The sequence below is a fragment of the Eucyclogobius newberryi genome, unplaced genomic scaffold (genome assembly GCF_026437365.1).
Source record: "Eucyclogobius newberryi isolate DKJ021-1_F unplaced genomic scaffold, fEucNew1.0.hap1 SCAF_13, whole genome shotgun sequence".
Lineage (NCBI taxonomy): Eukaryota > Metazoa > Chordata > Actinopteri > Gobiiformes > Gobiidae > Eucyclogobius > Eucyclogobius newberryi.
The window spans coordinates 37,033,064-37,047,156 of record NW_027315757.1 but is presented as its reverse complement, the minus strand read 5'-3'; the positions used below and the strand labels follow the sequence as shown (position 1 = coordinate 37,047,156).

Below are 14,093 nucleotides of genomic sequence, written 5' to 3'. Positions count from 1 at the left end.
AGACAGTGTGTCCTTTAAGACAGTGTGTCCTTTAAGACAGTGTGTCCTTTAAGACAGTGTGTCCTTTAAGACAGCGTAAAGCGTGTCCTTTAAGACAGCGTAACGCGTGTCCTTTAAGACAGCGTAACGCGTGTCCTTTAAGACAGCGTAACGCGTGTCCTTTAAGACAGCGTAACGCGTGTCCTTTAAGACAGCGCAACGCGTGTCCTTTAAGACAGTGTGTCCTTTAAGACAGTGTGTCCTTTAAGACAGTGTGTCCTTTAAGACAGTGTGTCCTTTAAGACAGCGTAAAGCGTGTCCTTTAAGACAGCGTAACGCGTGTCCTTTAAGACAGCGTAACGCGTGTCCTTTAAGACAGCGTAACGCGTGTCCTTTAAGACAGCGTAAAGCATGTCCTTTAAGACAGCGTAACGCGTGTCCTTTAAGACAGTCTAACGCGTGTCCTTTAAGACAGTGTGTCCTTTAAGACAGTGTGTCCTTTAAGACAGTGTGTCCTTTAAGACAGCGTAACGCGTGTCCTTTAAGACAGTCTAACGCGTGTCCTTTAAGACAGCGTAAAGCGTGTCCTTTAAGACAGCGTAACGCGTGTCCTTTAAGACAGTGTGTCCTTTAAGACAGTGTGTCCTTTAAGACAGTGTGTCCTTTAAGACAGTGTGTCCTTTAAGACAGTGTAACGCGTGTCCTTTAAGACAGTGTAACGCGTGTCCTTTAAGTTAAAGTAATAAAAGAACAAATTGTCTCTTTTCTCTAAATCGGTTTAAATCAAGGACATTTCAGAACATGTTTGATAAAGAGCCAGTCGCACCTCAGGGTTTATGAAGTCCAAGAATGTTTCTCCAAATATTCAAAATCATCTGCAAAACAAAACCAGCGTTTAACGTTTCACGTAGACAACGATTCTTTTCATATTTGATTTTCTGGCTTTATATGAAATGAGACAAAAAGACATGATTTGTGTCATTTCCTCTTCAGAAACTCGGGCTTGTCGGGCCAGAGGTGCACTTTGACTTCAGATTGAGTCAGAGCCCAGTGCGAGTCATCACAGAGAGGAACAGGACGAGTCTGGAGAGTTTCAACAGAAGATTCTCAGAACCACGTCACAGTTGAGTGTTTTTGTGGCTCGGAGGGAGAGGACTTTCTAACCAGGATTAATCAAACTAATGTGAATGAAGATAATTGTACTCTAGCTGTGTTTGTGACGGGGGAAATGTCAGAGCAGGCTTTAAAGACTCAATTTACTATGATATGTGTCCTTTAAGTCAGTGTAACGCGTGTTCTTTAAGACAGCGTGTCCTTTAAGACAGTGTGTCCTTTAAGTCAGTGTAACGCCTGTTCTTTAAGTCAGTGTAACGCGTGTCCTTTAAGACAGCGTAACGCGTGTCCTTTAAGACAGCGTAACGCGTGTCCTTTAAGACAGCGTAACGCGTGTCCTTTAAGACAGTGTGTCCTTTAAGACGGTGTGTCCTTTAAGACAGCGTAACGCGTGTCCTTTAAGACAGCGCAACGCGTGTCCTTTAAGACAGTGTGTCCTTTAAGACAGTGTGTCCTTTAAGACAGCGTAACGCGTGTCCTTTAAGACAGCCTAACGCGTGTCCTTTAAGACAGCGTAACGCGTGTCCTTTAAGACAGCGTAACGCGTGTCCTTTAAGACAGCGTAACGCGTGTCCTTTAAGACAGCGCGACAGTGTGTCCTTTAAGACAGTGTGTCCTTTAAGACAGTGTGTCCTTTAAGACAGTGTGTCCTTTAAGACAGTGTGTCCTTTAAGACAGTGTGTCCTTTAAGACAGTGTGTCCTTTAAGACAGCGTAACGCGTGTCCTTTAAGACAGCGTAACGCGTGTCCTTTAAGACAGCGTAACGCGTGTCCTTTAAGACAGTGTGTCCTTTAAGACAGTGTGTCCTTTAAGACAGTGTGTCCTTTAAGACAGTGTGTCCTTTAAGACAGTGTGTCCTTTAAGACAGTGTGTCCTTTAAGACAGTGTGTCCTTTAAGACAGCGTAACGCGTGTCCTTTAAGACAGCGTAACGCGTGTCCTTTAAGACAGCGCAACGCGTGTCCTTTAAGACAGTGTGTCCTTTAAGACAGTGTGTCCTTTAAGACAGTGTGTCCTTTAAGACAGCGTAACGCGTGTCCTTTAAGACAGCGTAACGCGTGTCCTTTAAGACAGTGTGTCCTTTAAGACAGTGTGTCCTTTAAGACAGCGTAAAGTGTGTCCTTTAAGACGGCGTAACGCGTGTCCTTTAAGACGGCGTAACGCGTGTCCTTTAAAACAGTGTGTCCTTTAAGACAGCGTAACGCGTGTCCTTTAAAACAGTGTGTCCTTTAAGACAGCGTAACGCGTGTCCTTTAAGACAGTGTAACGCGTGTCCTTTAAGACAGCGTAACGCGTGTCCTTTAAGACAGCGTAACGCGTGTCCTTTAAGTCAGTGTGTCCTTTAAGACAGTGTGTCCTTTAAGACAGCATAACGCGTGTCCTTTAAGACAGCGTAACGCGTGTCCTTTAAGACAGCGCAACGCGTGTCCTTTAAGACAGTGTGTCCTTTAAGACAGTGTGTCCTTTAAGACAGTGTGTCCTTTAAGACAGTGTGTCCTTTAAGACAGTGTGTCCTTTAAGACAGCGTAACGCGTGTCCTTTAAGACAGCGTAACGCGTGTCCTTTAAGACAGCGTAACGCGTGTCCTTTAAGACAGTGTGTCCTTTAAGACAGTGTGTCCTTTAAGACAGTGTGTCCTTTAAGACGGCGTAAAGCGTGTCCTTTAAGACGGCGTAACGCGTGTCCTTTAAGACGGCGTAACGCGTGTCCTTTAAGACAGCGTAACGCGTGTCCTTTAAGACAGCCTAACGCGTGTCCTTTAAGACAGCGTAACGCGTGTCCTTTAAGACAGCGTAACGCGTGTCCTTTAAGACAGCGTAACGCGTGTCCTTTAAGACAGCGCAACGCGTGTCCTTTAAGACAGCGCGACAGTGTGTCCTTTAAGACAGTGTGTCCTTTAAGACAGTGTGTCCTTTAAGACAGTGTGTCCTTTAAGACAGCGTAACGCGTGTCCTTTAAGACAGCGTAACGCGTGTCCTTTAAGACAGCGTAACGCGTGTCCTTTAAGACAGTGTGTCCTTTAAGACAGTGTGTCCTTTAAGAAAGTGTGTCCTTTAAGACAGTGTGTCCTTTAAGACAGTGTGTCCTTTAAGACAGTGTGTCCTTTAAGACAGCGTAACGCGTGTCCTTTAAGACAGCGTAACGCGTGTCCTTTAAGACAGCGTAACGCGTGTCCTTTAAGACAGCGTAACGCGTGTCCTTTAAGTCAGTGTGTCCTTTAAGACAGTGTGTCCTTTAAGACAGTGTGTCCTTTAAGACAGTGTGTCCTTTAAGACAGCGTAACGCGTGTCCTTTAAGACAGCGTAACGCGTGTCCTTTAAGACAGCGTAACGCGTGTCCTTTAAGACAGCGTAACGCGTGTCCATTAAGTCAGTGTAAAGCACACGTGTCCTTTAAGACAGCGTAAAGCCTGTCCTTTAAGACAGCGTAACGCGTGTCCTTTAAGCCAGTGTGTCCTTTAAGACAGTGTGTCCTTTAAGACAGCGTAAAGCGTGTCCTTTAAGACAGCGTAACGCGTGTCCTTTAAGACGGTGTGTCCTTTAAGACAGCGTAACGCGTGTCCTTTAAGACGGTGTGTCATTTAAGACAGCGTAAAGCGTGTCCTTTAAGACAGCGTAACGCGTGTCCTTTAAGACAGCGTAACGCGTGTCCTTTAAGACAGCGTAACGCGTGTCCTTTAAGACAGCGTAACGCGTGTCCTTTAAGACAGTGTGTCCTTTAAGACAGCGTAACGCGTGTCCTTTAAGTCAGCGTAACGCGTGTCCTTTAAGTCAGTGTAAAGCACACGTGTCCTTTAAGACAGTGTGTCCTTTAAGACAGTGTAACGCGTGTCCTTTAAGACAGTGTGTCCTTTAAGACAGCGTGTCCTTTAAGACAGTGTGTCCTTTAAGACAGTGTGTCCTTTAAGACAGTGTGTCCTTTAAGACAGCGTAACGCGTGTCCTTTAAGACAGTCTAACGCGTGTCCTTTAAGACAGCGTAAAGCGTGTCCTTTAAGACAGCGTAACGCGTGTCCTTTAAGACAGCGTAACGCGTGTCCTTTAAGACAGTGTGTCCTTTAAGACAGTGTGTCCTTTAAGACAGTGTGTCCTTTAAGACAGTGTGTCCTTTAAGACAGTGTGTCCTTTAAGACAGTGTGTCCTTTAAGACAGTGTGTCCTTTAAGACAGTGTAACGCGTGTCCTTTAAGTTAAAGTAATAAAAGAATAAATTGTCTCTTTTCTCTAAATCGGTTTAAATCAAGGACATTTCAGAACATGTTTGATAAAGAGCCAGTCGCACCTCAGGGTTTATGAAGTCCAAGAATGTTTCTCCAAATATTCAAAATCATCTGCAAAACAAAACCAGCGTTTAACGTTTCACGTAGACAACGATTCTTTTCATATTTGATTTTCTGGCTTTATATGAAATGAGACAAAAAGACATGATTTGTGTCATTTCCTCTTCAGAAACTCGGGCTTGTCGGGCCAGAGGTGCACTTTGACTTCAGATTGAGTCAGAGCCCAGTGCGAGTCATCACAGAGAGGAACAGGACGAGTCTGGAGAGTTTCAACAGAAGATTCTCAGAACCACGTCACAGTTGAGTGTTTTTGTGGCTCGGAGGGAGAGGACTTTCTAACCAGGATTAATCAAACTAATGTGAATGAAGATAATTGTACTCTAGCTGTGTTTGTGACGGGGGAAATGTCAGAGCAGGCTTTAAAGACTCAATTTACTATGATATGTGTCCTTTAAGTCAGTGTAACGCGTGTTCTTTAAGACAGCGTGTCCTTTAAGACAGTGTGTCCTTTAAGTCAGTGTAACGCCTGTTCTTTAAGTCAGTGTAACGCGTGTCCTTTAAGACAGCGTAACGCGTGTCCTTTAAGACAGCGTAACGCGTGTCCTTTAAGACGGTGTGTCCTTTAAGACAGCGCAACGCGTGTCCTTTAAGACAGTGTGTCCTTTAAGACAGTGTGTCCTTTAAGACAGTGTAACGCGTGTCCTTTAAGTCAGCGTAACGCGTGTCCTTTAAGACAGCGTAACGCGTGTCCTTTAAGACAGCGCAACGCGTGTCCTTTAAGACAGCGCGACAGTGTCCTTTAAGACAGTGTGTCCTTTAAGACAGTGTGTCCTTTAAGACAGTGTGTCCTTTAAGACAGTGTGTCCTTTAAGACAGCGTAACGCGTGTCCTTTAAGACAGTGTGTCCTTTAAGACAGTGTGTCCTTTAAGACAGTGTGACCTTTAAGACAGTGTGTCCTTTAAGACAGTGTGTCCTTTAAGACAGCGTAACGCGTGTCCTTTAAGACAGCGTAACGCGTGTCCTTTAAGACAGCGTAACGCGTGTCCTTTAAGACAGCGTAACGCGTGTCCTTTAAGACAGTGTAACGCGTGTCCTTTAAGACAGTGTGTCCTTTAAGACAGTGTGTCCTTTAAGACAGTGTGTCCTTTAAGACAGCGTAAAGCGTGTCCTTTAAGACAGCGTAACGCGTGTCCTTTAAGACAGCGTAACGCGTGTCCTTTAAGACAGCGTAACGCGTGTCCTTTAAGACAGCGTAACGCGTGTCCTTTAAGACAGCGTAACGCGTGTCCTTTAAGACAGCGTAACGCGTGTCCTTTAAGACAGTGTAACGCGTGTCCTTTAAGACAGTGTGTCCTTTAAGACAGTGTAACGCGTGTCCTTTAAGACAGCGTAACGCGTGTCCTTTAAGTCAGCGTAACGCGTGTCCTTTAAGTCAGTACAAAGCACACGTGTCCTTTAAGACAGCGTAAAGCCTGTCCTTTAAGACAGCGTAACGCGTGTCCTTTAAGACAGTGTGTCCTTTAAGACAGTGTGTCCTTTAAGACAGCGTAAAGCGTGTCCTTTAAGACAGCGTAACGCGTGTCCTTTAAGACGGTGTGTCCTTTAAGACAGCGTAACGCGTGTCCTTTAAGACGGTGTGTCATTTAAGACAGCGTAAAGCGTGTCCTTTAAGACAGCGTAACGCGTGTCCTTTAAGACAGCGTAACGCGTGTCCTTTAAGACAGCGTAACGCGTGTCCTTTAAGACAGCGTAACGCGTGTCCTTTAAGACAGTGTGTCCTTTAAGACAGCGTAACGCGTGTCCTTTAAGTCAGCGTAACGCGTGTCCTTTAAGTCAGTGTAAAGCACACGTGTCCTTTAAGACAGCGTAAAGCCTGTCCTTTAAGTCAGCGTAAAGCCTGTCCTTTAAGTCAGCGTAACGCCTGTCCTTTAAGTCAGCGTAACGCGTGTCCTTTAAGACAGTGTGTCCTTTAAGACAGTGTGTCCTTTAAGACAGTGTGTCCTTTAAGACAGTGTGTCCTTTAAGACAGTGTGTCCTTTAAGACAGCGTAACGCGTGTCCTTTAAGACAGCGTAACGCGTGTCCTTTAAGACAGTGTGTCCTTTAAGACAGTGTGTCCTTTAAGACAGTGTGTCCTTTAAGACAGTGTGTCCTTTAAGACAGTGTGTCCTTTAAGACAGCGTAAAGCGTGTCCTTTAAGACAGTGTAACGCGTGTCCTTTAAGTTAAAGTAATAAAAGAATAAATTGTCTCTTTTCTCTAAATCGGTTTAAATCAAGGACATTTCAGAACATGTTTGATAAAGAGCCAGTCGCACCTCAGGGTTTATGAAGTCCAAGAATGTTTCTCCAAATATTCAAAATCATCTGCAAAACAAAACCAGCGTTTAACGTTTCACGTAGACAACGATTCTTTTCATATTTGATTTTCTGGCTTTATATGAAATGAGACAAAAAGACATGATTTGTGTCATTTCCTCTTCAGAAACTCGGGCTTGTCGGGCCAGAGGTGCACTTTGACTTCAGATTGAGTCAGAGCCCAGTGCGAGTCATCACAGAGAGGAACAGGACGAGTCTGGAGAGTTTCAACAGAAGATTCTCAGAACCACGTCACAGTTGAGTGTTTTTGTGGCTCGGAGGGAGAGGACTTTCTAACCAGGATTAATCAAACTAATGTGAATGAAGATAATTGTACTCTAGCTGTGTTTGTGACGGGGGAAATGTCAGAGCAGGCTTTAAAGACTCAATTTACTATGATATGTGTCCTTTAAGTCAGTGTAACGCGTGTTCTTTAAGACAGCGTGACGCGTGTCCTTTAAGTCAGTGTGTCCTTTAAGACAGTGTGTCCTTTAAGACAGTGTGTCCTTTAAGACAGTGTGTCCTTAAGTCAGTGTAACGCGTGTTCTTTAAGTCAGTGTAACGCGTGTCCTTTAAGACAGCGTAACGCGTGTCCTTTAAGTCAGTGTGTCCTTTAAGACAGTGTGTCCTTTAAGACAGTGTGTCCTTTAAGACAGTGTGTCCTTTAAGACAGCGTAACGCGTGTCCTTTAAGACAGCGTAACGCGTGTCCTTTAAGACAGCGTAACGCGTGTCCTTTAAGACAGCGCAACGCGTGTCCTTTAAGACAGTGTGTCCTTTAAGACAGTGTGTCCTTTAAGACAGTGTGTCCTTTAAGACAGTGTGTCCTTTAAGACAGCGTAAAGTGTGTCCTTTAAGACGGCGTAACGCGTGTCCTTTAAGACAGCGTAACGCGTGTCCTTTAAGACAGCGTAACGCGTGTCCTTTAAAACAGTGTGTCCTTTAAGACAGCGTAACGCGTGTCCTTTAAGACAGTGTAACGCGTGTCCTTTAAGACAGCGTAACGCGTGTCCTTTAAGACAGCGTAACGCGTGTCCTTTAAGTCAGTGTGTCCTTTAAGACAGTGTGTCCTTTAAGACAGTGTGTCCTTTAAGACAGTGTGTCCTTTAAGACAGTGTGTCCTTTAAGACAGCGTAACGCGTGTCCTTTAAGACAGTGTGTCCTTTAAGACAGTGTGTCCTTTAAGACAGTGTGTCCTTTAAGACAGTGTGTCCTTTAAGACGGTGTGTCCTTTAAGACAGCGTAACGCGTGTCCTTTAAGACAGCGTAACGCGTGTCCTTTAAGACAGCGTAACGCGTGTCCTTTAAGACGGTGTGTCCTTTAAGACAGCGCAACGCGTGTCCTTTAAGACAGTGTGTCCTTTAAGACAGTGTGTCCTTTAAGACAGCGTAACGCGTGTCCTTTAAGACAGCGTAACGCGTGTCCTTTAAGACAGCGTAACGCGTGTCCTTTAAGAGTGTAACGTGTGTCCTTTAAGACAGTGTGTCCTTTAAGACAGTGTGTCCTTTAAGACAGCGTAACGCGTGTCCTTTAAGACAGCGTAACGCGTGTCCTTTAAGACAGCGTAACGCGTGTCCTTTAAGACAGCGTAACGCGTGTCCTTTAAGACAGCGTAACGCGTGTCCTTTAAGACAGCGTAACGCGTGTCCTTTAAGACAGTGTGTCCTTTAAGACAGCGTAAAGTGTGTCCTTTAAGACGGCGTAACGCGTGTCCTTTAAGACAGCGTAACGCGTGTCCTTTAAAACAGTGTGTCCTTTAAGACAGCGTAACGCGTGTCCTTTAAGACAGTGTAACGCGTGTCCTTTAAGACAGCGTAACGCGTGTCCTTTAAGACAGCGTAACGCGTGTCCTTTAAGTCAGTGTGTCCTTTAAGACAGTGTGTCCTTTAAGACAGTGTGTCCTTTAAGACAGTGTGTCCTTTAAGACAGTGTGTCCTTTAAGACAGCGTAACGCGTGTCCTTTAAGACAGCGTAACGCGTGTCCTTTAAGACAGCGTAACGCGTGTCCTTTAAGACAGCGTAACGCGTGTCCTTTAAGACAGCGCAACGCGTGTCCTTTAAGACAGCGCAACGCGTGTCCTTTAAGACAGTGTGTCCTTTAAGACAGTGTGTCCTTTAAGACAGTGTGTCCTTTAAGACAGTGTGTCCTTTAAGACAGCGTAAAGTGTGTCCTTTAAGACGGCGTAACGCGTGTCCTTTAAGACAGCGTAACGCGTGTCCTTTAAAACAGTGTGTCCTTTAAGACAGCGTAACGCGTGTCCTTTAAGACAGTGTAACGCGTGTCCTTTAAGACAGCGTAACGCGTGTCCTTTAAGACAGCGTAACGCGTGTCCTTTAAGTCAGTGTGTCCTTTAAGACAGTGTGTCCTTTAAGACAGTGTGTCCTTTAAGACAGTGTGTCCTTTAAGACAGCGTAACGCGTGTCCTTTAAGACAGCGTAACGCGTGTCCTTTAAGACAGCGTAACGCGTGTCCTTTAAGACAGCGCAACGCGTGTCCTTTAAGACAGTGTGTCCTTTAAGACAGTGTGTCCTTTAAGAATGTGTGTCCTTTAAGACAGTGTGTCCTTTAAGACAGTGTGTCCTTTAAGACAGCGTAACGCGTGTCCTTTAAGACAGTGTGTCCTTTAAGACAGTGTGTCCTTTAAGACAGTGTGTCCTTTAAGACAGTGTGTCCTTTAAGACGGTGTGTCCTTTAAGACAGCGTAACGCGTGTCCTTTAAGACAGCGTAACGAGTGTCCTTTAAGACGGTGTGTCCTTTAAGACAGCGTAACGCGTGTCCTTTAAGACAGCGTAACGCGTGTCCTTTAAGACAGCGTAACGCGTGTCCTTTAAGACGGTGTGTCCTTTAAGACAGCGCAACGCGTGTCCTTTAAGACAGTGTGTCCTTTAAGACAGTGTGTCCTTTAAGACAGCGTAACGCGTGTCCTTTAAGACAGCGTAACGCGTGTCCTTTAAGACAGCGTAACGCGTGTCCTTTAAGAGTGTAACGTGTGTCCTTTAAGACAGTGTGTCCTTTAAGACAGTGTGTCCTTTAAGACAGTGTGTCCTTTAAGACAGCGTAAAGCGTGTCCTTTAAGACAGCGTAACGCGTGTCCTTTAAGACAGCGTAACGCGTGTCCTTTAAGACAGCGTAACGCGTGTCCTTTAAGACAGCGTAACGCGTGTCCTTTAAGACAGCGTAACGCGTGTCCTTTAAGACAGTGTGTCCTTTAAGACAGCGTAAAGTGTGTCCTTTAAGACGGCGTAACGCGTGTCCTTTAAGACAGCGTAACGCGTGTCCTTTAAAACAGTGTGTCCTTTAAGACAGCGTAACGCGTGTCCTTTAAGACAGTGTAACGCGTGTCCTTTAAGACAGCGTAACGCGTGTCCTTTAAGACAGCGTAACGCGTGTCCTTTAAGTCAGTGTGTCCTTTAAGACAGTGTGTCCTTTAAGACAGTGTGTCCTTTAAGACAGTGTGTCCTTTAAGACAGTGTGTCCTTTAAGACAGCGTAACGCGTGTCCTTTAAGACAGCGTAACGCGTGTCCTTTAAGACAGCGTAACGCGTGTCCTTTAAGACAGCGCAACGCGTGTCCTTTAAGACAGTGTGTCCTTTAAGACAGTGTGTCCTTTAAGAATGTGTGTCCTTTAAGACAGTGTGTCCTTTAAGACAGCGTAACGCGTGTCCTTTAAGACAGCGTAACGCGTGTCCTTTAAGACAGTGTGTCCTTTAAGACAGTGTGTCCTTTAAGACAGTGTGTCCTTTAAGACGGTGTGTCCTTTAAGACAGCGTAACGCGTGTCCTTTAAGACAGCGTAACGAGTGTCCTTTAAGACGGTGTGTCCTTTAAGACAGCGTAACGCGTGTCCTTTAAGACAGCGTAACGCGTGTCCTTTAAGACGGTGTGTCCTTTAAGACAGCGCAACGCGTGTCCTTTAAGACAGTGTGTCCTTTAAGACAGTGTGTCCTTTAAGACAGCGTAACGCGTGTCCTTTAAGACAGCGTAACGCGTGTCCTTTAAGACAGTGTGTCCTTTAAGACAGTGTGTCCTTTAAGACAGTGTGTCCTTTAAGACAGCGTAAAGCGTGTCCTTTAAGACAGCGTAACGCGTGTCCTTTAAGACAGCGTAACGCGTGTCCTTTAAGACAGCGTAACGCGTGTCCTTTAAGACAGCGTAACGCGTGTCCTTTAAGACAGCGTAACGCGTGTCCTTTAAGACAGCGTAACGCGTGTCCTTTAAGACAGTGTGTCCTTTAAGACAGTGTGTCCTTTAAGACAGTGTGTCCTTTAAGACAGTGTGTCCTTTAAGACAGTGTGTCCTTTAAGACAGTGTGTCCTTTAAGACAGCGTAACGCGTGTCCTTTAAGACAGCGTAACGCGTGTCCTTTAAGACAGCGTAACGCGTGTCCTTTAAGACAGTGTGTCCTTTAAGACGGCGTAAAGTGTGTCCTTTAAGACGGCGTAACGCGTGTCCTTTAAGACAGCGTAACGCGTGTCCTTTAAGACAGCGTAACGCGTGTCCTTTAAGACAGCGTAACGCGTGTCCTTTAAGACAGCGTAACGCGTGTCCTTTAAGACAGCGCAACGCTGTGTCCTTTAAGACAGCGCAACGCTGTGTCCTTTAAGACAGTGTGTCCTTTAAGACAGTGTGTCCTTTAAGACGGTGTGTCCTTTAAGACGGTGTGTCCTTTAAGACAGCGTAACGCGTGTCCTTTAAGACAGCGTAACGAGTGTCCTTTAAGACGGTGTGTCCTTTAAGACAGCGTAACGCGTGTCCTTTAAGACAGCGTAACGCGTGTCCTTTAAGACGGTGTGTCCTTTAAGACAGCGCAACGCGTGTCCTTTAAGACAGTGTGTCCTTTAAGACAGTGTGTCCTTTAAGACAGCGTAACGCGTGTCCTTTAAGACAGCGTAACGCGTGTCCTTTAAGTCAGTGTAACGCGTGTCCTTTAAGTCAGTGTGTCCTTTAAGTCAGTGTGTCCTTTAAGACAGTGTGTCCTTTAAGACAGCGTAACGCGTGTCCTTTAAGACAGCGTAACGCGTGTCCTTTAAGACAGCGTAACGCGTGTCCTTTAAGACAGCGTAACGCGTGTCCTTTAAGACAGCGTAACGCGTGTCCTTTAAGACAGCGTAACGCGTGTCCTTTAAGACAGTGTGTCCTTTAAGACAGTGTGTCCTTTAAGACAGTGTGTCCTTTAAGACAGTGTGTCCTTTAAGACGGCGTAAAGTGTGTCCTTTAAGACGGCGTAACGCGTGTCCTTTAAGACGGCGTAACGCGTGTCCTTTAAGACGGCGTAACGCGTGTCCTTTAAGACGGCGTAACGCGTGTCCTTTAAGACAGCGTAACGCGTGTCCTTTAAGACAGCGTAACGCGTGTCCTTTAAGACAGCGTAACGCGTGTCCTTTAAGACAGCGTAACGCGTGTCCTTTAAGACAGTGTGTCCTTTAAGACAGTGTAACGCGTGTCCTTTAAGACAGCGTAACGCGTGTCCTTTAAGACAGCGTAACGCGTGTCCTTTAAGACAGCGTAACGCGTGTCCTTTAAGACAGCGTAACGCGTGTCCTTTAAGACAGCGTAACGCGTGTCCTTTAAGACAGCGCAACGCGTGTCCTTTAAGACAGTGTGTCCTTTAAGACAGTGTGTCCTTTAAGACAGTGTGTCCTTTAAGACAGTGTGTCCTTTAAGACAGTGTGTCCTTTAAGACAGCGTAACGCGTGTCCTTTAAGACAGCGTAACGCGTGTCCTTTAAGACAGCGTAACGTGTGTCCTTTAAGACAGCGTAACGCGTGTCCTTTAAGACAGCGTAACGCGTGTCCTTTAGGACAGTGTAACGCGTGTCCTTTAAGACAGTGTGTCCTTTAAGACAGTGTGTCCTTTAAGACAGTGTGTCCTTTAAGACAGTGTGTCCTTTAAGACAGCGTAAAGCGTGTCCTTTAAGACAGTGTGTCCTTTAAGACAGCGTAAAGCGTGTCCTTTAAGACAGCGTAACGCGTGTCCTTTAAGACAGCGTAACGCGTGTCCTTTAAGTCAGCGTAAAGCACACGTGTCCTTTAAGACAGCGTAAAGCCTGTCCTTTAAGACAGCGTAAAGCGTGTCCTTTAAGACAGCGTAACGCGTGTCCTTTAAGACAGCGTAACGCGTGTCCTTTAAGACAGCGTAACGCGTGTCCTTTAAGACAGCGTAACGCGTGTCCTTTAAGACAGCGTAACGCGTGTCCTTTAAGACAGCGTAACGCGTGTCCTTTAAGACAGCGTAACGCGTGTCCTTTAAGACAGCGTAACGCGTGTCCTTTAAGACAGCGTAACGCGTGTCCTTTAAGACAGCGTAACGCGTGTCCTTTAAGACAGCGTAACGCGTGTCCTTTAAGACAGCGTAACGCGTGTCCTTTAAGACAGTGTGTCCTTTAAGACAGTGTAACGCGTGTCCTTTAAGACAGCGTAACGCGTGTCCTTTAAGACAGTGTGTCCTTTAAGACAGTGTGTCCTTTAAGACAGTGTGTCCTTTAAGACAGCGTAACGCGTGTCCTTTAAGTCAGTGTGTCCTTTAAGACAGTGTGTCCTTTAAGACAGTGTGTCCTTTAAGACAGTGTGTCCTTTAAGACAGCGTAACGCGTGTCCTTTAAGACAGCGTAACGCGTGTCCTTTAAGACAGCGTAACGCGTGTCCTTTAAGACAGTGTGTCCTTTAAGCCAGCGTAACACGTGTCCTTTAAGACAGCGTAACGCGTGTCCTTTAGGACAGTGTAACGCGTGTCCTTTAAGACAGTGTGTCCTTTAAGACAGTGTGTCCTTTAAGACAGTGTGTCCTTTAAGACAGTGTGTCCTTTAAGACAGCGTAACGCGTGTCCTTTAAGACAGTGTAACGCGTGTCCTTTAAGACAGTGTGTCCTTTAAGACAGTGTGTCCTTTAAGACAGTGTGTCCTTTAAGACAGCGTAACGCGTGTCCTTTAAGACAGTGTAACGCGTGTCCTTTAAGACAGCGTAAAGCGTGTCCTTTAAGACAGCGTAACGCGTGTCCTTTAAGACAGTGTGTCCTTTAAGACAGTGTGTCCTTTAAGACAGTGTGTCCTTTAAGACAGTGTGTCCTTTAAGACAGTGTAACGCGTGTCCTTTAAGACAGTGTAACGCGTGTCCTTTAAGTTAAAGTAATAAAAGAACAAATTGTCTCTTTTCTCTAAATCGGTTTAAATCAAGGACATTTCAGAACATGTTTGATAAAGAGCCAGTCGCACCTCAGGGTTTATGAAGTCCAAGAATGTTTCTCCAAATATTCAAAATCATCTGCAAAACAAAACCAGCGTTTAACGTTTCACGTAGACAACGATTCTTTTCATATTTGATTTTCTGGCTTTATATGAAATGAGACAAAAAGACATGATTTGTGTCAT

At 45.4% G+C, this 14,093-nt stretch overlaps 3 non-coding genes across 3 annotated transcripts; all 3 read right to left on the bottom strand.

Annotated features, from left to right (window-relative positions):
• Positions 1 to 961: 961 nt before the first annotated feature.
• LOC140358875 (small nucleolar RNA SNORD88) lies at positions 962 to 1,052 on the bottom strand. Its single transcript, XR_011926757.1, has one exon. It is a non-coding gene; the product is annotated as a small nucleolar RNA SNORD88 (small nucleolar RNA).
• Positions 1,053 to 4,528: 3,476 nt separating this feature from the next.
• On the bottom strand, positions 4,529 to 4,619 carry LOC140358873 (small nucleolar RNA SNORD88). Its single transcript, XR_011926755.1, has one exon. It is a non-coding gene; the product is annotated as a small nucleolar RNA SNORD88 (small nucleolar RNA).
• Positions 4,620 to 6,842: 2,223 nt separating this feature from the next.
• Positions 6,843 to 6,933, bottom strand: LOC140358872 (small nucleolar RNA SNORD88). The gene has a single exon (XR_011926754.1). It is a non-coding gene; the product is annotated as a small nucleolar RNA SNORD88 (small nucleolar RNA).
• Positions 6,934 to 14,093: the final 7,160 nt, after the last annotated feature.